Source organism: Zalophus californianus, chromosome 7 (assembly GCF_009762305.2).
Source record: "Zalophus californianus isolate mZalCal1 chromosome 7, mZalCal1.pri.v2, whole genome shotgun sequence".
Lineage (NCBI taxonomy): Eukaryota > Metazoa > Chordata > Mammalia > Carnivora > Otariidae > Zalophus > Zalophus californianus.
Genome location: NC_045601.1, coordinates 41,327,198 through 41,351,523, shown reverse-complemented (window position 1 = coordinate 41,351,523; position 24,326 = coordinate 41,327,198). Strand labels below are relative to the sequence as shown.

Here is a 24,326-nt window from a genome sequence, read left to right as displayed (position 1 = left end):
TTACTTACGATTTAAAGTACTACTTCTCACCTAAAAATCACATAGCCATTGTATTTCTTGTAGTATTTTAGGAGTTCAATTTTTTGTATTTAAATTTTGATACATTTGTAATTTATTTTACTACATCACATGAGGTAAGGATCTTTTTTTCTCAAGTGGTTGGCTAGCTCCCTCACCAAAGAGACTTTCCATTCTTAATGATTTGAAATGGCACCTCTACCGTATATGAGATGCTTATATATACTCGGTTACTTGTGGGTCTTCTAGTATATTACACTAATTTCCTTCTATTATAGTGCCAGTTACAGAATTTTTAAATTATTAAAATTATATATTTTAATATAGAGTACAGCAAAGGCAACTTCACTGTTTTTTTCACATTTCTTTTCCAAAATAAAATTCTTCTTAAAGAAGTAAATATGTTCAAAAATAACAAGTAAATATGTGAATTACGTGTAAACTGTTAGCAAAGCATTGAATGGTTTTTTTTTCCCATTCCAGAAGGATTTTATTTTTTCCAGTTTTATTGAGATATCATTGATATATAACATGGTATAAGTTTTAGGTATACAACATCGTAATACAGGCAAAGTAGTATTTGTTGTATTTCAACTGAAACTATGATCAGGAAAGAAAAATATGTAATTGAATTTACTATATTGACTTGGGAAGCTGGAGTATTCTCTTTGATTCTTAACTTTAGTGAAGCATGCAGATGTGTAGATGAACATTACCATTACTCTTATTCATACTGTGGTCTTCTGTCATACTTGAGATAGACTGCTTTAATTATCTGGTTCTACATAGGAAAGAAATATTAAGGCTTAAAGTCTATAATGGCTAATGGCTCATAATTCTTAAAACTTTTCATACAAAGGGAAAAAATATATGTATACATTGTGAAATGATTACCACATTAAATTAATATGTATCATCTCACATAGTTACAGTGTTTTTTCATTGTGATGAGAACTTTTAAATTCCACTCTCTTAGCAACTTTCAAATATATGATATGCTTTTGAATAGTCTTTAGATAGAGTTCAAACTCAGTCTATAAAACCCCAAACTCTATTGAACAACTATAATGTGTCACATACCTTATAAAGTGCTTTACATTGACATATATATTAGTTTTAGTTAACTCTTCTTTTTTAGGCAATGTCTCAATTTATGTTTTAATCTTAGATGGAATACAAGATATCCAAAAAGTTAATGTATCCACTCAAAATTTACCTATATTTACTATTTTTTCTTTCCAAATCACTAGCTACTCTTTCTTATAGTTAATTATTAGTTTGAAGAGAACAAGAATTCTAATATATTTTCACTTTCAGCAAGATCGCTATTATGTGCACTGAAACATCCATTGTTGGCCAAAAACAAGGTGGCATAATTTCCTCTGCTTCATTTTATGAAGTTGTCATGATTCTGTAGATACTTGCCTTGGAAGTTTCCTCTTCTACTTCTTTATAATAGCAGTAAAAAATGACATGTCAAAAGGCAAGGCACATTGGCAATGTCATAAAAAAATTTTATTCTCTAAAATTGTTTACTATCTTTTCCTTTGGCAAATATTAACAAATAAAGATTAGCTACTGTGATGGTTAATTATATATGTCAACTTGACTGGCCATGAGGTATCCAGATTAAATATTATTTCTGGGTATATTTGGGAGGGTGTTTCTGGATGAGATTTGCATTTGAATCAACGGGCTCAGTAAAACAGTTTGCCCTCCTCAGTGTGGGTAGGCATCATCCAATTTACTGAGAGCCTGAATAGAATGAAAGGTGAAGAAAGGAAAAATTCTCTCTCTCTCTCTCCCTCTTTTTTTCCTGCTTCACTGTTAAGCTGGGATATCTCATATCTTCTACCTTCTGACGGGGATTTATGCCCCTGGCTCCTCTCAGTCTCAGGCTTTTAGACTCAGACTGAATTACATCCTTGGCTTTCTTGGGTCTCCAGCTCTCCGAGGGCAGATCGTGGGACTTCTCAGCTTTCGTAATCATGTGAGTCAATTCCTCATAATAAATCTCTTGTTTTGTGTGTGTGTGCATATATATACCTTTAGTATAAAAAAATTGAGGAAAAGCCACAACAGTAACAGCTGTAGCATTTTAGGAACATATTTGAGTGGCTACTCCATAGTTCCCTGTACATTCTAACTATTCATCCGTTTATATGTACTATTTCCTAAATTTCTATTATACGTGGTTTTAATTGCTTTCTCTTCTCTTTTTTTTCATTTTAATTTATATAATATGAAGCTATATGCATTATGGCTATACAGTTCTTCATATGAATGTTCTTTTTCTTTATTCAGTTCTTCAGGCTTTCTATATAAAATGTCTTGGCATAGCTAAATTATTCCACATTTCACTGCCTTTGAAATTCCAAAAGGGGTTTCCTGTGCTCTGTTGGCTTTTCCCAATTTCTTTCTTTTCTTTTTCTCCCAGATTCTTCTGGGCAGTAATATCAAATAACTATGAGGACATCTGATACTTCCAGAGAGAGGATTTTCTGTTAAAAAAAAAACTTTCTGGAAACAGGAAATCATTTTTAGTTGGCCACATTCAGAGTTCCAAAGCTAAGAGCTTTGGAAAGTTTTATTTTATTGCTTTTTGATGTTAGCATAATGTAGGCTCTCATACTTAGGATGTCTTTGGAATTATTACTTTAGAAAATGATATACATAAATATACTCTGCAGAATGCAGCCTTATGTATGTACCAATAGTTATCACCTATCTATCTATTATCTAACTATCATCTATCTATCTATCACCTTTTGTAAAATAAACTATGTATGTTAAACAATAGAACTAAATGAGGCAAACAAACAAAACTGGAATGATAATCAGTTATATACAACATAATATGAAGGAAATTATTTTGGTACTCCATGAAGAATTGTTTTAATATATATTTATTTTATGTGTTTGCTTCTGAATATGCAAATTAATTTTATAAATTATAAAAAGTTTAGAAGAAGACAAGGAATATAACAACACGATTATAATGTATTAGTTTTGTTCATGTGGAGACAATGATAATAGCACTACTTTGACCCAAGTAATCTGAGTTTAAGTTATAGAATCTATAGTAAACCCACTGAAATAGAATTAAACACAGGGAGTTGGATAACATTCCCTCTCCACTTTATTTGCATCTCTGTGTTCAAAAATGTAAATTGCCAAGCAACAGAAAGAAAAACTAGTGAATTACCACTTTCACAATGCTTTATTTTGGGTTGCATTGGGTAGGACTCATGGAGAAGACTGAAACACAGGTTAAGTGCTCATCAGTTTTGAAAAGTCCTTAGTTCATTTTGTACAACTATCTTGGAAAACTAAAAGAAAACCAAAAATACATCAACTTTTTTTTTTCTCTATGTGCCATGTGTCGTGAGGTACATGAGGAAGAATCACCACCTCCTCTGGTGACCTGAGTTTGGACCTGCCTAGGAGAGAGTGAATGACTTCATGCTGGAACACGCTGAGGCTGGAGCATCCTGGCAGCAGAAGCATCATGGCTGCCCCTTTAAGGGAACATGGAATCCAGGGCAGTGGAATCAGCTTCTAGGTTGTGAAAGTCTCCAAGGGGAACATGATGTACAGGCCAACTTCCAGATGCTACTAGGGGGAATGTTCAACATGGTTATTTAGAGAACTTCGCAGGGCAAGTGCCTCTCCTTACCCCACTGTATGCTTCCTGTCACAGAGATCCCATCTAGAGTATTCATTATTGTATCTGAAGTACTTACAACACTATAGATTTTCAGTGAATGATTAAAGAATATAATAAATGTTATAAACTGCCCTATAAGGATTGTCACACTGAGCATTTCCAGCTTCAAAAGGACCGACGGCTAAACTGAGGATTTTATTTTATTTTATTTACTTTTTAAAGATTTTATTTACTTGAGAGAGAGAGAGAGAGCCCACAAGTGGAGAGAGGGGCAGAAGGGCAGAGGGGGAAGGGCAAAGAGGGAAAAGCAGAGGGGGAAGAGTTGAGAGGGTGGGGCAGAGGGGGAGGGAGAAGGAAAGGAAGAGAATCCCAAGCAGACGCTGCCCTGAGTCCAACACGGGCTCAATCTGATTGATCCCATGACCACAAGACCATGACCTGAGCCAAAACCAAGAATTGGAGGCTTAACTGACTGACCCACCCAGGCACCCTGAAAACTGAGGATTTTAAAGAGCATCAGATGTATAGAGAGTTCTACTGGGAAATGACTGTCACAGTTGTTACTGCCTAGAGAGAAAACCCTGTAACCATAACAATCACTGAGAGCGGAGGGAAGTATGAGAAGGGGAAAAGCATAAAAACGTAGGTGACTTACCATTTATCATTCAATTTAGTGCAATTTAACGTGTGCTCTTCTTGTAGATTCACTGCTAGCTTGCCACATTTGCTAAGCCTCTTATATCTTTGAAATTTTGGTGTTTTCTTAAGATTTTAAGATTTTATTTATTTATTTAAGAGAGAGAGCATGAGTGGAGTGGAGGGGCAGAGGGAGAGGGAGAAGCAGACTCCCCGCAGCAGGAAGCCCGCCGCCGCGCAGCTCGATCCCAGGACCCTGGGAGCATGACCTGAGCCAAGGCAGATGCTTAACGACTGAGCCACCCAGGCGCCCTGAAACATTATCTTCTTTTATTTTTATTTATTTATTTTTTTAAAGATTTTATTTATTTATTTGACAGAGAGACACAGCAAGAGCAGGAACACAAGCAGGGGGAGTGGGAGAGGGAGAAGCAGGCTTCCCGCGGAGCAGGGAGCCCAATGCAGGGCTCGATCCCAGGACCCCGGGATCATGACCTGAGCCTAAGGCAGACGCTTAACCGACTGAGCCACCCAGGCACCCTGAACCTTAGTTTTAAACATCTATAACTACAGTTGTCAGCTTTTTAGGGTTTTGTGGGAAGAACTGACTCATATGGGCTTGACCTACAGAAGCCTGGGTTATACCAGAATCAATGATTGCACTAATGAGGAATTTTTAAGCACTTACTAATGTTCAATAAATTGCACTGGACGAATTGCAAAAGAGGATGCCTAAATATGGTTCAGAGTGTCCCACTTCATATTTTTTTTCTGAAGGGGGCTCACCTGACTGGGAATGGTATTTGTGTTCACATTTTCCATCTACCTAAAAAGGACCCATCTACGTAAAGGTTGTTTTAATCATATTATAGTAGAATTCATGCCAAGAATAGCTGGTATTCACAGGGCGCTACAGCAGGTGCTATGAGTGGATTTCCTGCTGAAGAGCCAGATGCTTCTGAAAAAAGAAGTGTTGCCAGCTAGCCTGAGAATCCCTGCACATGGGTGTTGCCAGGTAAAATAGTCTTCTTCACCCTAGACCACTGCTCACCAAAAGGTTTGGCCTGCCTGTTTAAAATTACAGCCTCAGAGTTTCCTTGGACTGTGCTAGAAGCATCTTTCCAAGTTCAGTGTTTTCAGCACACCAACTTAACCTCTTTTGTCCTTTATACTTTGCTACTTTTTTTCACTGACATACTCAACATCATTTACACTTAAAAAAATTAGTCTTAGAGACTATAAGTGACTGGGCCAGTGGAAATATGTTCACAGAATTTACTGGAGAAAATAAAATTGGTCGCTAAACTGAATTCAATATAAAATTTCAAGAGACTATGTCTGATTTCTTCTGAGTGAACTGATATGAATATTGATGTCCACTTCTGTGTGCTGAGATTTCTTGTTACTGCCAGTAACATGGCGTCTTTCCTTAGCCTCTGATCATGGCAAAATCCTATTTTATTTTTAAATGAAATTTCTGGAAAAGACAGAAAGTTAGACTGAAAAAGTAAAAAGAAGGCATGTATGATTTCATAATATCCAACAACTATATTGATATAGATGTCTGTCTAAAAAAAATACATTTTCTATATATGTGCCCTGTATTTTCTTGGCCATTATTTAAGTGAATATTTATGGAACATGTGTTAACCGTGATCCCTGGATTTTCTACCTATTCCTTTATTTTATCCTCACTGAAATCCTATGAATTAGGTACTACATTTTACAGCTGAGGAAACTGAAGTTCAGAGAAGTTCAGTCAAAATCCTATACCACACAGTAAAGGAAGGGTTGAGGTTCACACCTAGGTCTGTGAGAATGACCATTTGTTAGTTCTTACTGTTTATTGCCAATACTGCAAGGGAGGTCACAAACACAAATATGCATGAAGATGGATAATCTGCTTTTGTAAGGGGGAAAAACTGGGTTATATTTCCTGAAAATTGTTAATGCATTTATGGTTACGTTCAACCACTGACGAAACCACTGAGACCTAGAGGTCCTTCTAAAGTAAATGTCGCCTTTCACAATCAGAGACATTTGGCAGTCCTAACTGAGCCACATGTGTTCGTTTCTCACACATGTGGCAGCAAACAGATGTGCAGACACTGCAAAGCAGAGAGGAGCTTGTGCTGCGGACTATTTTGTCCCAGATTTGACATTTAAGTTCTCTAGAGAAATGTTACATCATTGAAGTTATATGTAGTTCTAGAAAAGCACAAGAGATTTCAATGGTTTTTTAAACAAATGGACAATTAAGAAACATGATGACGCTCAAATATATTTACTTTAACTTAAAATGGATTTGAATCATTGGGTTCAGATTTTCCTGATTACAAGGGTGAGTATACAAAGTTTAGCTTGGGTTTAAGGGTTAGGCAGCATATGTTGAAAAATTCATCTGTATTAACATCTGCACTTCACCTCAGTTTCCCTGAAAAGTTGGGATAATACCTCTGAGTGTTATTGTGAGGAACAGTGGATAATCCATGAAAAGTACTCAGGACAACGGCTGACCTATGGTTTGCATTTAAGAAATGCTAGCAATTCAACACTAGAATGGGTTAGTCAGTGGAATCTGTAACTTGTGAATATATACTCTTCTAATTTTTAATGGGTTTTGTATATTTCTTTTCATCTTGCAGTACATGATTTAAAATTCAGGAAAAAAACTCCAAACATACTTAACTCAAAACCATTGTGCCTTGACTGCCATCTCATTTTTCTTTTCACCATACTTGCTTAGTCTTTATGATTTAGTTCAACATTAAGCAGTCTCTCATTCCTTTTCCTGTTTTACATCAATTGCCAAGTCACTTAAAGTACTAATCATATATTTTTATTATGTTTATTAGTTTTGCATCTCTGTGGTCTCAGTATGTTTTTCTATCATTTTAATGATTTATCCAAATTCCAAATCACAATGTTTAAAACCACAAAATTAAAATTATCAGGTACAGAAAAAAAAAAAACTATTAAGCAAAATGAGCATTAGTAAGTGAGAAAAAAAAGGGCTCTAAATCCTTGTGCTGTTCTTCAGTCAGTGTGACCTTGGGTGGATCACTCATAATTCCCTGGTTCAGCTTCTTCATCTGTAAAATAAAGATCATAATATCTGCCAGGCCTTCCTCCAAGGATATTGTGAAATAAGATATTATGTGTAGACCGTCTGTAAACACTATAGTCTGAGAATATGAGAGCTTGTTTATTTAAAACTTCATGGTGAGAGATAAGATAAAATAAGTAAAAGCCCCTGTAAGCTGTGTACAAAGTGCCTGTGTTACACATGATGCTGCACGAGATCTTACTTATTTAATCCCTTATGATGGAGGTGCTATGGTATGATGTGGTGTTTTGCAACATAGTAGAGGCTTTCCTGGAAAGACAGCACACAACATTAAGTAGAACCTGATAAAGGCCAAATAAGTGGTCTTGAGAATGTGTACTGTATGGTGTCCAGAAATGGAAATGAGAACTGGGACTGGCTGGTCTCTTCAAGGAACATGTACAAAGAGATGGGCTTTTGACCCCAGCATGGCATGTGGGGTAGGATTGAAATAAAGAGAGGACAGAAGTGGGGGTTCCAGATGGAGGAACAGCCTCAGAGGACATGTAGAAAGGTAGTAGAGCACAAATGCGAAACAATGGAATGATCTGGATGCAGCGGAGCTTTCCTGTAGGGAAGTCGTGGGAGACGCAACTGGCAAGACTGAGCAAGTCTAAATGGAATGCCAAGAGAATGATGTACTTTGTTAACACAGCATATTTAAAAGGAAGGCCACTGAAGGATTTTTGAGCAGGAGAATAATGTGGTAAAAACTGTGAACTCTAGCTTCAGACAAACTAATTTCTAATCCAAATTGGCCTTTTCGCCAATATTTTCTTAGGCAATGCTTACTGGACGCGCATGGTGCTGTGGAAAAAGTGTGAGTCTGGGAGTCAAGCAAGGACCTCTGGAATGCGAGGCCTCTTTTCTGGACCTACCTTTGGGCCAGCGTGGCAGGCAAAGCCATTGTCTTACATCCTGGCTCTTTCCCATCCCTTCTGGAACCACTTCTGCTACATTTTTATTTCATTGGATTCCTATCTGTGTTCCTCCAGGTTAAGAATACAAAAACAGGTTAAAAGATGTTTTCTCAAAAAGGTTCCAAACTGTCCTGTCTGCCATTAATTCTTTTTCCATTTCTTTATTGCTCAATCTCCTTTAGTTGATCACGTTGCCTTTCAGCATACAGTATGTTACTACATCACAATTAGAAGCATATGATTACATTTTAAAGGACGATTTCCTGTCCAGATCCATCATTAAAATGCTTTGTCACCAACAAATTCCAACTCATATCTAATGTTATTTTAACATCAGATATGTTCTTATTATCTAAAATTATCATAAGCCAAGCTTTATGTAGAGAGTTTGAAAATCATCTTTGTATCGGGGCGCCTGGGTGGCTCAGTCGTTAAGCGTCTGCCTTCGGCTCAGGTCATGATCCCAGGGTCTTGGGATCGAGCCCCACATCGGGCTCCCTGCTCTGCGGGAAGCCTGCTTCTCCCTCTCCCACTCCCCCTGCTTGTGTTCCCTCTCTCGCTGTGTCTCTCTCTGTCAAATAAATAAATAAAATCTTAAAAAAAAAAAAAAAAAAGAAAATCATCTTTGTATCTATAGAGGCTTATGTCAATCTCATTTGTGGCCAGAAAGAAAAATATTTGATTCTAAGGTTATCTTTTGGGTCCCCTATTGATTATTTAGATACTGACATGCTAAAAGTAAGATTTTTCTTTCCTTTTCTTTGTTTATTAGGGAAAATAAAATCAACCTACCCATCTGCCCTCAGTCTCTCTAAACTAGAAAGAGGAGATAACTTAAGTTTTCTTATATTCCTTGCTATTTATCTCAGCTTGCATAGAATGGCAGAAACCCATTATTCTACATACATATGTGGATTTGAAACCAGCATTATTTAAACCATGCTCCACAAAACCTAAGTAGTACACAAAGGGCATGCCTGCTATAACTTCTGAGCCAATAAAGAGGACTGATTAGAATCATAAAGCTATCTTACTGAAGTATAAAATAGAAATACAGGAGGCTAAATGGCCACAGTAGAGAATCCAGAACCACAACTTCTAAGTTTCTATTTCTTTCTTTCTCAGAGACATGGGATATGACTTGACGTAAATTATCTCAATGTCAAGAATGTGTTCTTATTTTACTTTTCACATTGTAAAATTATATAGATATTCTACATCCGAAATACTAATGGTCTATCTATAGACTAATTTGAGGTCCTTGGAAAACAAACATTAAACAATTATGGAAATGACTGATGGTGATTTATGAGTCTGGAAACCTATGATAATATCATTGCCATCCGAGTTTTAAGTTGTTATAAATGAAAATAGACTTAGAACACCATTACTACGAATTTATTCCCAATGTCGGTATATCAGCAACATTTTACAGATATAAAATAATCTTTTCAAAATGCTATTTTACCTTCTATTTTATTATTGCTACACTTAGAATGTTCAAAGTTAAAATTATCTGGAACTAGACATCAAGATGACGAATATATATCCCTGGTTTTTAAATAACTTGGTTGTGGTCTGTTATGATTTTTCTTCGGGGAATTATTTAGGTAAGACTACTCTTTCAAATAAAAATTTGAGTTAGTTAAAAAGGATTTTTATTAAAAACCCTAATTCCTACTAAGAAAATCAGAATTCATTACTGAAACAAGATGCAAAAAAGAAAACACCATGAACTCCTTAAGACTAAAAATATCTCTTGCCACTTTTTGAAAGCTATGCTTTCATAAATTTCATTTTCAAAGCCAACATTTCTTCCAGATGATGAAATAAGTTGAAATTAAACATTTTAAATCAAAGAAAGAATGCTTGTGCTAGGTGGGGAGAGGGACGGAAAAGATATAATCTTTAGAACTATATGTAATCCCAAGTTCAGTTATTAATTCTCACCTTTTAAACCGAAGAAGTCATTAATACATGTATAATATCAATTGTGCACATGTCTATGGCATGATTCAAATAACATACAAGACATGATCACTGGTTATATCTAAATGGGAAATAAGTAAATTTATATGTTTATAGGTACATATGTAAGAGTATGAGAAAGGATATGTAACTGTCAGAGCACATTTAGGGAACACAAAAATTGGGTTTTAATATACTGTCACAGAAATGTGTACATAAATAGGAAACTGGAGATAATAGATTAATTAAACTATATAGTTCAAGGAAAAGGTGAGATTACATAGTTTAATGGACAGGAAAGTGATTTTGCAGAGAGAAAGCAAAGAAGTACCATGCATCACATATCTATGTGTGACCATCCAGAGCCATTCCACTTCTTTTTCATCTGTCCTCTGCCTCAAAAATGGGCATGCATCAACCACATTAATAGGGCTCTGGTATACTCCAGCTTTTGGATGAGTTTGGGACTTTTATTTCTTCCAGGTTCTGCTAGTCTCTCCCTTTCTTCAGCCCTTAGGGTTTAAGAGTGGTAAAACCCTCACTTCTGTCAGCCCCCACTCCTGCCCTCTCTGTGGTAATTAAAAATCAAACTTTTATAATATGTCACTTTGTAAATAAATACCTGTCTAATGATCTCTTTTCTGGAGCAATCTTGGCTGATACATTAGTTGGTACCAAAGGTGCCCCCAGAAAACAGATACCTTGAAATGAGATTCTAGGATTGGTACGCCATATATGTGAGGAGTGCAGGGATAACCTCTTTGCTGGGGGTGTGCAGAATCAGATGGGGGTAATTCATGAAATCTTGTAACATTATAAATATTCAGATTATCACTATGGTTTCACAGGATGATAAGCTGGTAGAGATCAATTGGCTGTGGCACTTAGCTGCTCTGATAGTTAAGATTTTAGAGTCACTTAGCTTCTTCTTATAGTCCTAGAGAATATAGATAGGAAAAAAAAAAAAGAATTAAGGCTATGGACATGTAATTATGAATATGCTGAGTCACAAGTTTTCCTGAGTAACTATGAAAGACACAGCTGACAGCCAAGCTCAGGGTATGATTGTGAAGGTTGAAGAGTCCTAGCACTAATTATAAACTGGACCTGCCAGATCCTTCAATATGCTAAGGGAAAGGCAATTATCAGTAAACAGTGGAACCCTGTCTCACTGGATGAGACATACAAGTAGACATAGATGGAGTTAAGAACTATGAATCTCCAAATTCTCTTGAACCTCCCTCACCTCAAAAGCAAACATTGACTCTCTTCAGACTCTCTCCCATCAGTGGGCCCATCAAGAGAGTCAGAACCCAGCATAGCTAAGACTGAGGGTACAAGGCCAATCCACAGAAAGAGGAATGAAGTTTGAAGTCATCTCACCAGAAGATGACCACCTTCATCTACCAGAAGTACTTGCAGAGGAAAAAGGGACATGGAAATGGAAAGTGGAAGTAGGCAGTTATGATAACCAGTTTATGCTAGTGGCTGACTACAGAGAGAATTCAGAAGCTGCGTTTCATGGTACTCCATTATTTTTTCTTCTTTTTCTCATGATTTTCTTATATGAAGAATAACAGTAGCAGCTAACATTTTAGACTTTGGGAAGGAATATAATTGAATTGATATTACCCCATGATGATATATTAGCTGATGAGACTGTTCACTGGTGGCAGACACAGGCTTTCCACCCAGACAAAGGCAGTATTGGGTGCTGAGGGGCAAAAAAAGCTAACTCGTCTTGTACTACAACAACAAAAGCCTCCCACACCCTCTGAATTCCCATCAAGGGGGAGTCTAGCAGAAGATAGGAAGTAGTGAGGAGAATGATGTCAGGAAGCTTGTTCCTTTGGCTCCATTCTGATGAGGTTACCTAGGACTGGCTCTGCTCTCGACGGGAAACCCTGCTCTGCCCCAAGGGGACTTCTCCTCCCACTTTTTTCCTGGCGAGTCCTCCTCCCACCTCTCTGGACATGGGATGGAGGGAGGAGTAGGAGCCCTGTGGAGGTTGGTCTCAGGTCCCTGCATGATCTAGTTGTTTCCTAAACTCCATTCACACCTTGGGCATTAGTCCCTTTGTAAATAAACCTTACTTTAGTTACTTTGATGTGAGTGAGCCATCTGTTTCCTGTGAGGAAGGACCTTGACTGACACTTAGATGAATGATAACAAACATGCCAAAACCAACTTTAGAATATGCAGAGGCAAATTTGGCAAGCTTCACTGTAAAAAAAAAAAAAAAAAAAAAAACCAAAAAAAAAAAACTCACTAAGAATTTTCCCCTATTGTGTATATTATCTGAAAAAGATGTCACTGAGTAATCACCTAAGAGAACATAGGTTTTGAGATCTAGTCATTTCTAAAATGATACTGACATTCTCCATAAGGGCCACTAAATGTCCAGGTCATGGAATGACTGGGGTCTAGAGTAGTAATGCTTTGGAACCACTCAGTGAAGGTAATCTCTTCTAGCAACCTTAAAAGGGTCTACTAATACAAAACCATTTACCGTACCAATTATTACAAAACTATTTATCATAATTAATGTTCAAATTCCCCCTTTTTAGTTTTACATCTGTATACTCGGTCTAAATAAGCATGACATCATCATGTAAATCATGTGTTTTCAGAGCTTTCAAGTAACAATGTAGATTTTTACTGATTCATTCAATCTCTCTTGCTTATTTCTCTCTAGTGACTAATGGCAAGTAATCAGAGAAGGTAACTCATCTGCAATTAGGTTTTCTATCTAGTTGCCTATCTACTAAGGGTTAATAAACTGTATCAAAATACAAAAACACATTCTAAGTCATTAAAGTCCATGAGCTTTGTTCTCTTACCTGAAAACCAAACCAAATTAAAGGAAAACATGTGTCCTAAGCTGGAATTGGGTTGGTTCTTTTTCCTTTAATATGACACATTCATTAATTCAGCCAATATTTGAACATCAACATGTGTTAGTTTAGGTACTAGTGATAAAAACAACACAAAGGAAAAAGAAAAGAAAAAAAACTAAGTAGCACATGAGTCTTCCTTGTGGGGAGTTTTTAGTCCAGTTGGGAAAAATAAATTATAATATAAGATAAATACCATGGTAAAAGTAAGCCATGGACACACATAGAAAGGGCATCTAAGTCAAGTAGGAGATGGTCCAGAAAATCTTAGGGACATCATATAGGAGAAAAATTTTGGAGAATAGGTAGAATTAGATAGGTCGAGAGAGAGGACAAGGACATTCCTAGGAGAGGGACAAACACAAAGATGTAGGATCCATAATAGCATGATGTGTTCAGGGAACCTTCCAGTGGTATTTTGTAGCTGAAGAAAAGAGTGAATATGAGAAGGTGACTAGTAACAAGCATAGGAAGCCTGGAGAAAGGCTACAAAGCTTTTACTTTATATGGAGAGTTAAAGGACTATATCATTCAGAATGCCTTTGGTTGCAAGAATCAGAACACCTTATGGTAAATGGTTTAAAAATAAGAAAATATACTGGCTTGTGTAGCTGTAAATCCATGATGGGTTGGCTTCAGGGTTAGCTAAATCCAGGAGCTTCCTGTCACTTCCTGAGATTTGTTTTCCTCTGTGTGTTGGATCCAAACTCAAGCTATGGAAACGTCCCACAGGACAAAATAAATGTCATTATCTTTAGACTCTATTTACTACAAGGTTTAGAGAGAGAGAAGAGGCTTTTATCCCAGCATTGGAAGCAAGAGTTCTGAGACTCACTGACATTGAAAGTGTTTAGGTCACATGCCCACCCTTAAACCCACCAGGGCTCATCCCTGGGAGGGGAATTTTTTTCCATGAGGCACATTTGTTACATTCTCAAAACTTAATCATTTCACAGGTAATGGAAGTACCGCTTTTTTTTTAACACCACATTTTCTAAAAAGCTCAATTAATGCTATGTTTGTTTCTTTCCATTAGAGTAAGTCATCATGTTCAAATGGTACTATTGGGAAAAAGGGTGACATGTTATAAACCAATTGGAATTTCATTATGTTAGTTATGTTAATTACATATGATGGGTACTAGAATTTCAGTGCCTGTTCCAATTTTCAAAGGAGTTGATGAGAACTTTTAACCAGTATCAGTATGGCTAAGAACAGAGTCCAGGATGTCACAGTCTAGTATGAATCCTATCAATGGTATACATTATTCTGTATTCTGGAATTTGCTTATGAAATTTGTAGAAAATTCTATATTTACAGGATTAACAAAAAATAGGTAGATATAAACTGGCCTTAATACTTTGCAAAAAAGACCCTATAAAAATCTAAGAGTTTAATATTCTCAAGTATATAAGAGATTTGTTAAGGTCATAAGACATAAGATTTTGTCCAAAAGTGACCAACATAGTAAACAATGGACTGCAAAATCAACAAAGAATTGTATCACACAATTTTACTGCTACGAGGAAAAAAATACATCATTGGTAGTTTTGAAAGTAGTGATATTTCTCTACATTGTTCTCACTTGAGATTTTTAACAAAATACATATTACTTTTTTTCTTTTTTTTAAGATTTTTTTTTGTTTATTTATTTGACAGAGAGAGAGAGGGGGCAAGCACAAGCAGGGGGGAGCGGCAGACAGAGGGAGAGGGAGAAGCAGGCTCCCTGCGGACTAGGGACCCCGACTGGGATCTTGACCCGAGCTGAAGGCAGACGCTTAACTGACTGAGCCACCCAGGTGCCCCGAAAATACATATTACTTTAAAATGGAGTATTATTTCATTGTAATATCAATTTTACTCCTTTAAGGACACTCTGAAGATTTGTATATCCTAAAGCATAAATTGGTCACCCTTAATATAGATCGTCACCTGATGAACTCAGTGGGTTTTCCAAGGTCCTTTTCAAATCACTGTTCTATTATAGTTGTGAAAAAGGAATCATTACTGTGTAGAGTAGCAAGAAATTGTAGAAAATCTCTCTTCCCTATCCTTTGAACCCATAGAAGTTAGTATCTTCATTTTCTTTGCATTATAGTTAGCTTTATACTTGTCTTATTCCTTCATTGTTCTGTCCTTAAAGGTAAGGTTTGTGGTTTATGTATCTTCTCATCTCTTGCATCCATAAGAAAAATTCTTTTCATATGAAATGCACACCCAAAAGTTTGGTGAGTTGAATTGACTGTCAGGAGAACCACATTATAACCCCCTCCTGCTGTTAATTAGACATGTAATACTTGATGAATCATTTAGTCCTCTTGGGCCTCAGTTTCTTCATCTGTAAAACAAAGGAGTTGAACTAGCTAATCTTGAAGACCTATTCCTGTTCTGAAATGCTGCAGAACGTATAATAGCAATAATCAAGCATCAGTCATCCCTATTAACATAACACCACTAGAAATCTATGGAACATAGATTTCGTCTGCTACAAATCATCTACAACCTACAAAAAGGTTTAGATTCCATAGTTTTTTTAGGCTTTTCTCATAAGCAAATGTGCTGAACTGTAGTTGTTTAATGCATGCTAATAACTGCTTCTACTCCATGCCAAGTCTGAGAAAAGGGGCCCTTCCCTGCACGATAAGTCACTCTAGAGAGATGTTGTACTTCCTGTAAGAATTTTTGGGTTAATTGCAGCCCTTGCATTACTTTGCCATGTTCTCTCCGGCAGAGACTTGCCTGGTGGTTCAGGCAAAAGAATTCAAGTTGGAAGTTTTGTTTTGTACTCCTGTGTTTTGTCCTAACTTTCTAACCTGCACTGAAGCAAGTGATTGAGCACTTTTTTTTTTTTTTGCAGTTTACCTAATTAGGAAAAAATAATAAGACAGTGTAAAAGCTGTTGGCTCTCAGGTATATGGTAAAGATCAAATGTTAGTAAGAGTTCATGGTAGATTAAATGTATTCCGAAATTATAAGTTTCCTCATTGTCTACAACTACATATTTTCTTTAGCTCTCCATTCTGAAACAAAGCACACACATACCCCCACCCACACGTGCACTTTGCTGAGCTGCACTTTGGCACAGAGGGTGTGACTGTAAAGTCATAATAAACCATGTAGCCAACAAAAACCACTTAACTAGGCCCACCTATACAGTGTGACCAAGTGGAGGATAAGCCTCACTAAAATATTTCACCTGGCATGGGTTCAAGTTTTGAAGTTGAATGAGTCTGCTTTTGTTTCTCACTAAGCCTGGAAGAAAGGGACTTGTCGGCGAGGAGGGAAAAGAAGGAAGGAATGAGTTAAGTTCTCAGCATCTTAAGTTCTTTTTCTTTGCTTCTTTTCAAACAAGCACCCCACATTGAATAGCATGTGGAAAATTGGCATTTCCAGTGAATAAAAATTAACTGGCAAACAACAAAAGGAAAAACGGAGGAATGCTGTTGGATACTGTTTGGCTTGTCTTGTCTTGTCAGAGAAAGAACACGTGTGAATCAAATGGTTTAAGATGAATTTTACCTACATGTCTGGCTCCTGTTCAAATGTTTTGGATTTCTTAGTCAACTTTATTTGCTTGGTAAGGATTTTTTAAAGTATGATTCTTCTATATGTTAAGAATAAAAAAGGAGAAGACTATAAAAGTAGTATGGGTGAACAACTCTTCAGATGTTCCACTTTAGAAAACGTGCTCATATTTGTTTTCTTTGGGGGAAACATTTTTTTTTAAGTTTTTAAAAAGCCAGCAAACCAACACAAGCATCTGTAGAGTTCTGGCCTTTTGAAAACGTTGCTAATCTGATATTTTCAAAAGAAAGCATGTCTTTTTAAGAAAGCACACACGCAAAACCTTTTTCAGTATCAAAATACTTTTCTTCAGGCACAATAGTTTTGCCCCTATACAATATGCTGCACGCACTTAAAATGTTTGACTTTAAAACCTCACTTCATTCTAGGGATTTTAGAAGTGTCCATCTGCTTTGCTGTGCTGTGAAGTTATCCACTGATTGAATGTGTTCGGTCTTAGTAAAAAGCCAGAAGCCTGCCTCAAAGCTGTCTTTGTCTCTTGCTATTTTCCTTTGGAGCAGATAACTATCTGACACAAAATACAATTTATATTTTCATTCAGAGAAATGATCCTCTGAATATAGAACAGATACCCACTGTCATGCCAACTCTATCATGACTTGTGTTTGAAATAATTAATCAGAGGCAGGTATTTGGTGAAAGAACATACATTCAGTGACAGAGATCAACTTTCATGAAGAATACCTTCATAAAAAGTTGTACAAGTTTATATTGTAGTGACAAGGATGTCAAACAACTCCATACATGTTAAACAACTCATAACCAAGACCTTTCCAATAACATCAAGGTCATGGTGTTTTCACCTCTCAGAAAATGTCATTAAATCATAATGACTGGTGATGCATTTCAAACAGTGTTTAACTTTCAAAGTAATTGGACATTAACTACATGGGAAAATACATCATGAGAAAAAAAATTACTTACAAATGATATGCTCAGTAAAGCCAGACTTCATTATGTGATATCAGGTTATAGTCATCTTAAAGGTAAATCTTTCAGAGTTATAGACTAGTCGAGTTGAAGGAAACTTAGATCCCTCAATATAACTATATGACTTTATGGGTGAGGAAATTCAATAATATCAAGTAACTACACAGCTAGTTATGAGCAAAGCTCAGTAGAGACTCAGTTTTCCCCACCCCCAGCCCCATGCACGTTACACACTAGCACATTTCATGTAGCTTCTGGGGTGATATACTTGTCTCCATTTCATAGCAGTGTCTCTGGTATCTAGAGTTCGAAAGAGAGAGGCACCTAGATTTGAGTTGAAGAGACTAGAGTGGATGTCACACCAAGTTTCCTTAGGAAATAGTGGCAGTGTCTCTCCCAAGCCCAGAAACCTGTGACTGCTGACTTTAAATAAGTGTGGAGTGAGGGGCACCTGGGTGGCTCAGTTGGTTAAGCATCTGACTCTTGATTTCAGCTCAGGTCATGATGTCAGGGTTGTGAGATTAAGCCCTGTGTCAGGCTCCACACCGAGCATGGAGCCTGCTTAAGATTCTCTCTCTCTTTCACTCTCCCTCTGCCCTCTCTCAAATAAATAAATAAATAAATAAATAAATAAATAAATAAATAAATAAATAAATAAATGTAGAGTGAAAGGAATATTCTATTCTCTTTTGAACAGAGCCAGAAACTCAATTCCTAAGAAAGAAATGAAATTCTTTTTCCGAGTGATTTCATCATTTTGATGAGTTTTTGTTAGAAGTTGACAATTATCTTTCGAAAGACAAATATTCCTACAGAACAAAAATAAGAGAAAGAAAGATATAGTTATTTCAGTGACCTCTTTTTTCAATTATTTTTCTGTGTGTGTATGTGTGCATGTGTGTCTGTGCACATAAAAACTATGTTAAGGTATTTTTCAAGTATATGATCCATAAAAAAGGAAAACTTTAGAAATATACATTAAACCAAATATTCCAAATATAATATTTATGTTCTAGACTGGATTCAGTGTTTGACTGTTTTGTTTGATTTTATTTATTAAAAATAAAATCCAAAATTAAAAGAAGAACATGTTTAACAGCCTTTGAAAGGTATGTAATTGCTGACTGTAACAGCAGTTGATTGAGGGTTCAAAAACTATTTTGCATGAGCTTCCAAATTATTCATCATTAAATCAGCCCAATGTGTTCAGTTTTCACAGAGCAGCTTAGTATCACTGCCAAATTAAAGTTGGCATCTTGAGAGCTTATTGAATCTTTCTGACCAAGTGTTTTGTTATTGTTTAGAAGTTTTCAAAGTAAGACAGAATCATTATTGGAAATAGAACAGCACTTGCCTGTGAAAATAAGTTTTAACACTATTCCTCTAAGGGTAATGTTCTATTTTGATTCCTCATTTTTCTTTTGTATCCTGGTGAATATACAGTTATGCCTCAACACCCATATTCCTGAAAACTTCCCCCATCTTACTTTGACTCATAATAGTTGACTTCCAGCACTATAGGATAGGAAATTTAACCCTCCATGAAACTAACACTGAAAGTATTTCTAACATTTTTCTTTTAAGTTCATCTTTAAAGCCACTTAATAAAAGTCAACTAAAACAAAAGTTCTTACTTCTCTTTTCTCTCCAACGAGTTTAATTTTTCTTAAAAAAAAATTGGTGTTTGCTCATGTTAAAATAGGAAACAATTTAGTACGTAGAAAAAAAATGACTTACCTTCTGAAACTGCAATATGCACAAATGGTAAATTATTTATAAAATTTGTGTTATCTATAATATAACACAGTATGTATTCTTCAAAGATCACCAAAAAGGCTCTCTGTTTCACTTTCCCCTAGAAGCAAGAAGCAGCCAGATGGCACCTTCCATAATGCCCGGATATCTCCTTAGCTAGATACCCCAGTTCCTCAGATACATTTTCCACTTTCCATGTTACTATGCAACAGTGTTGCTAATTCCTGCCACTGCATCATAAGTATCCCTTTCCTCCTGTATCCAGCAACATTCTCTCACTTTCCTGTAAGCTCTCCCAACAGCCTCAAAGTGGTAGGGATTTGCTCAAAATCTCATCAAGACCTCTTACATTTTCTCTAAAACTCTCCTTAGGTGCCTCCAGATTCTTCCTACTACTTTATTCCAAAGCCATTGTTACATTTTAAGACTTTTGTTGCGATAGCACACCACTTTCAAGCACAAAAATCTATATTGGTTATGTCTGTGTGACAGATCACCTCTATACTTAGTGGCTTTTATTAAAGAAACAGTATTTTTATTCTTCATAATTTCTGAGGATTGGGAATTTGGGAGTAACTTTCTGGATGGCTCTGTCTTCAGGCCCTTCATAAAATTGTAGCTAGATTTCAGCTATAAAAGAAGTCATGTGAAGGTTTCCCTGGGGCTGAAAGATCCTCTTTCAAGGTGATTCAGTTGCTGGTAGGGCAGTGCTGTTTGCCAGAAGAGGCTTCAGTTCATCACTGCCTGGTTCTCTCAAGACATGCTGTTGAGTGTCTTGTGGCTTTGCAATATTGGAAAACAATTCTTCATCAGTCTCTCATAGCTTGTGAGAAGAGGAACCGAAAACTTCCCTTGTTCTGGATTATCTTTTCAAGGACATTTTCATAGCAAAAGCCTTGCTGGTTAGAGATAGTCTTCCTCCAGAGCAAAAGACAGTTTATTTTTCTTTTCCCATATCATAAGAGTGATGTCTCCCTAAGACAAAGATCAGTCAGGTTTAAAAAATTTAGTCCCCTAAACTTGAGGTTCATCTCCTTCAAGGCAACTCACTGCATGGATGTTGTCTATGGTCCACTTTGCATTAGCCAGTGGGAACTGGGGCTCAAATAACTGGCACAACGCTGATACTCTGGTTACTTCCATTGTTTTGAGTTAAAAAGTGTCCTTTGAATGTGACCCTGAAGTCTCATATCTTCTACTACCATCCAAGAACCTGTGGCAAGTTAGCTTGCAAGTAGGGTACAATCTCAAATCACTCAGAGTTCTTTATAGGCAGATAGCTTCCGCCAGAGTGAATGATCCAACAGGCCAAAAGAGAAGCTGAGATGATTTTTTGACCTAGCAGAGAAAACCACATACCATCATTTCCATGCTTCCATCATAGGTCAGCCCTGACTCAATGTGGGAAGGGACGATACAAAGGTAGGACTACCAGAAGGTGAGGATCATTGAGAGCTATCTTGATACCTGGTTATCACAGGTCTCCTAAAAATTGTAAAAATTATAAAAACTTGAGCTCAGAAATAATATATTGATTACTTTTGTGCTATATGCAGAAATCAAACTAGTAAATTTCATATTACATTAGTAATATTATTGTTGAATTGCATTGCTCTAAAAATATTATATATGGTGTAGGGAACAAGATTTCCACATAAAATGTAATGAGTATGTCTGTAAAACAGAAAATATTTTGTGGTATAACCTTATCATCTAATAAGCAAAAAAAAAAAAAATCTCAACATTGAAAGAGGGCATATACTGCATGGAGCACGGTGTTATATGCAAACAATGAATCATGGAACACTACATCAAAAAGTGATGATGTAATGTATGGTGATTAACATAACATAATAAAAAAATAAATTAAAAAAAAGAAGTGGTATACTAGCCTTGTAAAGACCTACTATAAGAGATGAGACTGGCTAATTTTGATTGCCTAGTACTTCCTGCTTTATCAAAATCTTCTAAACATTATATAATAGAATCAAGAGGATAAGATTTTGGAATTGTGGACAAATTTCAAACACCCGCCCCATACAAGTTTTTCAAGATAGAGGAAGGAGAAAGGACACAAAGAAGGATAAAAATAGTCCAATTCATTCACATACTTAATTTGAGAAGAATAAGTAAAATTAAATGTTTTCTTTTAAATCAATTTTTTTAAAAAGCAATCCTTTCCCCATGAATGTCTTTAGAATCCAATTACTCAATCAATATATCTCAACCACACTATGCACTACTTTTGTGAAATTTTAAGACGGGGGAAAAGAGATTTGAGTATGGTGATGTTTTTCATCTAAATATATCTAAATCAAACTGCCAGCTTCAAGACCTGTCCCATTTTGATTTCATGATATCGGCTCAGCTAATAACACAGACTTCTTTGAAGCACAGTGACTGAAATTTATCAGAAAAACCTGTCATGATCTCTGCGGAAATAATTTCCAAATTCTTATGCAGTTATTATATTTCCTGGCCTGGAAGCATAATGAGTTTAAAGCATTAATTTGGAACACAGTCCATCTTCTGCCTCCCATGGTTAAACTGTTTAATTAAAGGCCTTGAAGGCTTCTGGGCAAAACAATCAGCACATGGTGTGATCATCTCCCTCTTATTCTCTTTGCTTTGTGCTTTTTCATCTTTTGGAACTTAATTCATTTATTCTAGGACTATTTGGCACTCTCCACATAGGCAGTAGTAGACAAAAGAAGTCAGTAGTCATTTGGTTTCGTAGATTTTTGAAGTGATTGATTCTGACGGCTGAAGACAGTCATGCATTGCACAAATATTTATTGAGAGGATGCCAACTAAGGTTCTTGATACTCTGCTAGATGTTTTGAAAGAACTGACAAATCAGATGTAGCTCCTTGATTACATGTGAAGGAGTATTCAGGAAAGAAGGGGAGATGAGACAGGGACATAGCCATCTACAACCCAAAAAAGAAAGGGGCAAAGTGTCGGAGTAAAACATTACAAAACACAGTGAAGAGATTATTTTTTGACAGGAGGAATTGAGATTTAAGGTCTACTAGAAAGGTTTTAGATGTTTAGAGGTTAGGAAGTGGGAGAACATGGGAAAAAAAAAAGAACAAGTAGATAAGGGGAATGAGGGTCACCAAAGCAGAGGATATAAAAGGACTTTATTCCATTCCTAATTTATTCCATTCTTAATTAAGAAGAAAACATTATTAAAAGGTTTTTAATTCGGGGACTAGTAATTGAGATTTGTACTTTAAATAGCTAATTCCGGTTATAGCACAGAGATTGGATTGGAAGGGGTAAGAACAGAAACAAAGAAGCTAGTCTACTTCTAATAGCTCTTAGTATTTGCGGTCTGCCCTTTTTGTTTGAGAGATCATCTATTTTAGACAATGACAATCCCTTCCAGCTTGAGTTCTTATCTTCTTCTAAGCATCTTTTTGATATTCACTTTCTGCTCCCTCATTTTGTGACCTTAGCTAGGAAATGCCCTTTCCTTCAGTAAAATCAATACATTGGGCCCACTCACTTTATGGTTTTCCCAGTAGAGAAATGAGGAGGTAATTAGAGAGTAATATAAAATTTGCCATTGTGATTGTTGTAGATTATTCTGTGTGTGGCTCTGGGTTGAAGCTAGGTTTAAGAAAGTGTGAGAGTGGCCCATGAATGCAGGTACAGGATAAAGGGAATCAGAATTCATGTCTTGGACTGAGCAGTCTCAGGGAGCAAGAACTCAAATTTTTAAGTCTATGGAAATAGGTGGAGAGCAGGTACTGGATCTAAAATAAAAGGGCTAATTAACATTCTGCCAAAAGCAGTAGGTGCTGGAACACCCTGAGGCAATGGCAGACTGGAAAAGGGAACCTATTTTACAAAGGACCTTTAACAAAGCCTGTGGGAAAAAGGGTTTTTGTAAGGTTGTAACAAGTTAGAACATAATATGGTACTTCTCCAATTACTTGCCCTATGGGTAACCAGTTTTTATGCTTTGAGTTAACAATAAAGATAGTTGAGGCAATTGTAAATATTTTCTTTTGGTGAGTAGAAATAAATTTTCTGGGGCAGAAAAGGCTATAATTCTAAGAATTCTCTGTTGGCTTCTTTGTATGTGGTTGTATTGACTATAGACCTTGTAACTAGATCAACACTTCCAGTGTGGTATGGAATAAATATACTAAAAATGCATTTTTATGGATGGTAAAACATGGCAAGAGATTAAGTCTCTTGCTCAAGTATATGGCAAATTGGTGTGGTGCCATCATATATACAGTTTATGCTCAGGTCAATGGGTGGGTGTGCATTTGTGAGAGACCAAGATTAAAGTCCAATAAAAGAGGACAATTGATGACATAAATGAGAAGTTGGCTCACCACCAAAGTAGCATGAATCACACTCTTCTTATTACTTGCTACTTGTACTTGATCCCAAAGCTCAATATAATGATATGTAACAAAACATTTACAAAATTCAGCTTATGAAAAGTACTTGCTTTCCTAAGATGACATGCCTATTCATCACACAGGGTTCAATGCTGCTACTTAACTGTAAGAAATCTAGCTTAGACAATTCTAAAAAAAAAGGAGCCATCAAATCCTAGGCTCACAATCATTCTTTAGATACTGTGGAAGATTGTTTGCATCACTTAAATAAAAAATTTCATGTGTCTGTCAGTGAAAAATCACACACCCAACTCATATAAAAATAACTGCATTTTCCAATAGTTTGCAGACGGAAGTAAAAATAAAACTCTTCAACCAAACATCTCAAAATGTTTCAATATTTGTCTGTATTGGCTTTACATTGATTTTCTGACATTCATTCATTTATGAACTCAAGGAGTTTTGGCCATTTTATCCAATGTCAAA

At 36.3% G+C, this 24,326-nt stretch overlaps 1 long non-coding RNA gene across 3 annotated transcripts in view; it reads left to right on the top strand.

Moving 5' to 3' along the window:
* LOC113927520 overlaps window positions 1-3,858 on the top strand; it is a 107,658-nt gene extending 103,800 nt beyond the window's left edge. For 2 of the 3 annotated variants that reach the window (XR_003521656.1, XR_003521652.1), the window contains one exon: window positions 1,851-3,858. This is a non-coding gene — a long non-coding RNA (uncharacterized LOC113927520). The remainder of the gene's footprint in view (window positions 1-1,850) is intronic. The other variant, XR_003521655.1, reaches the window with a different exon arrangement.
* Window positions 3,859-24,326: the final 20,468 nt, after the last annotated feature.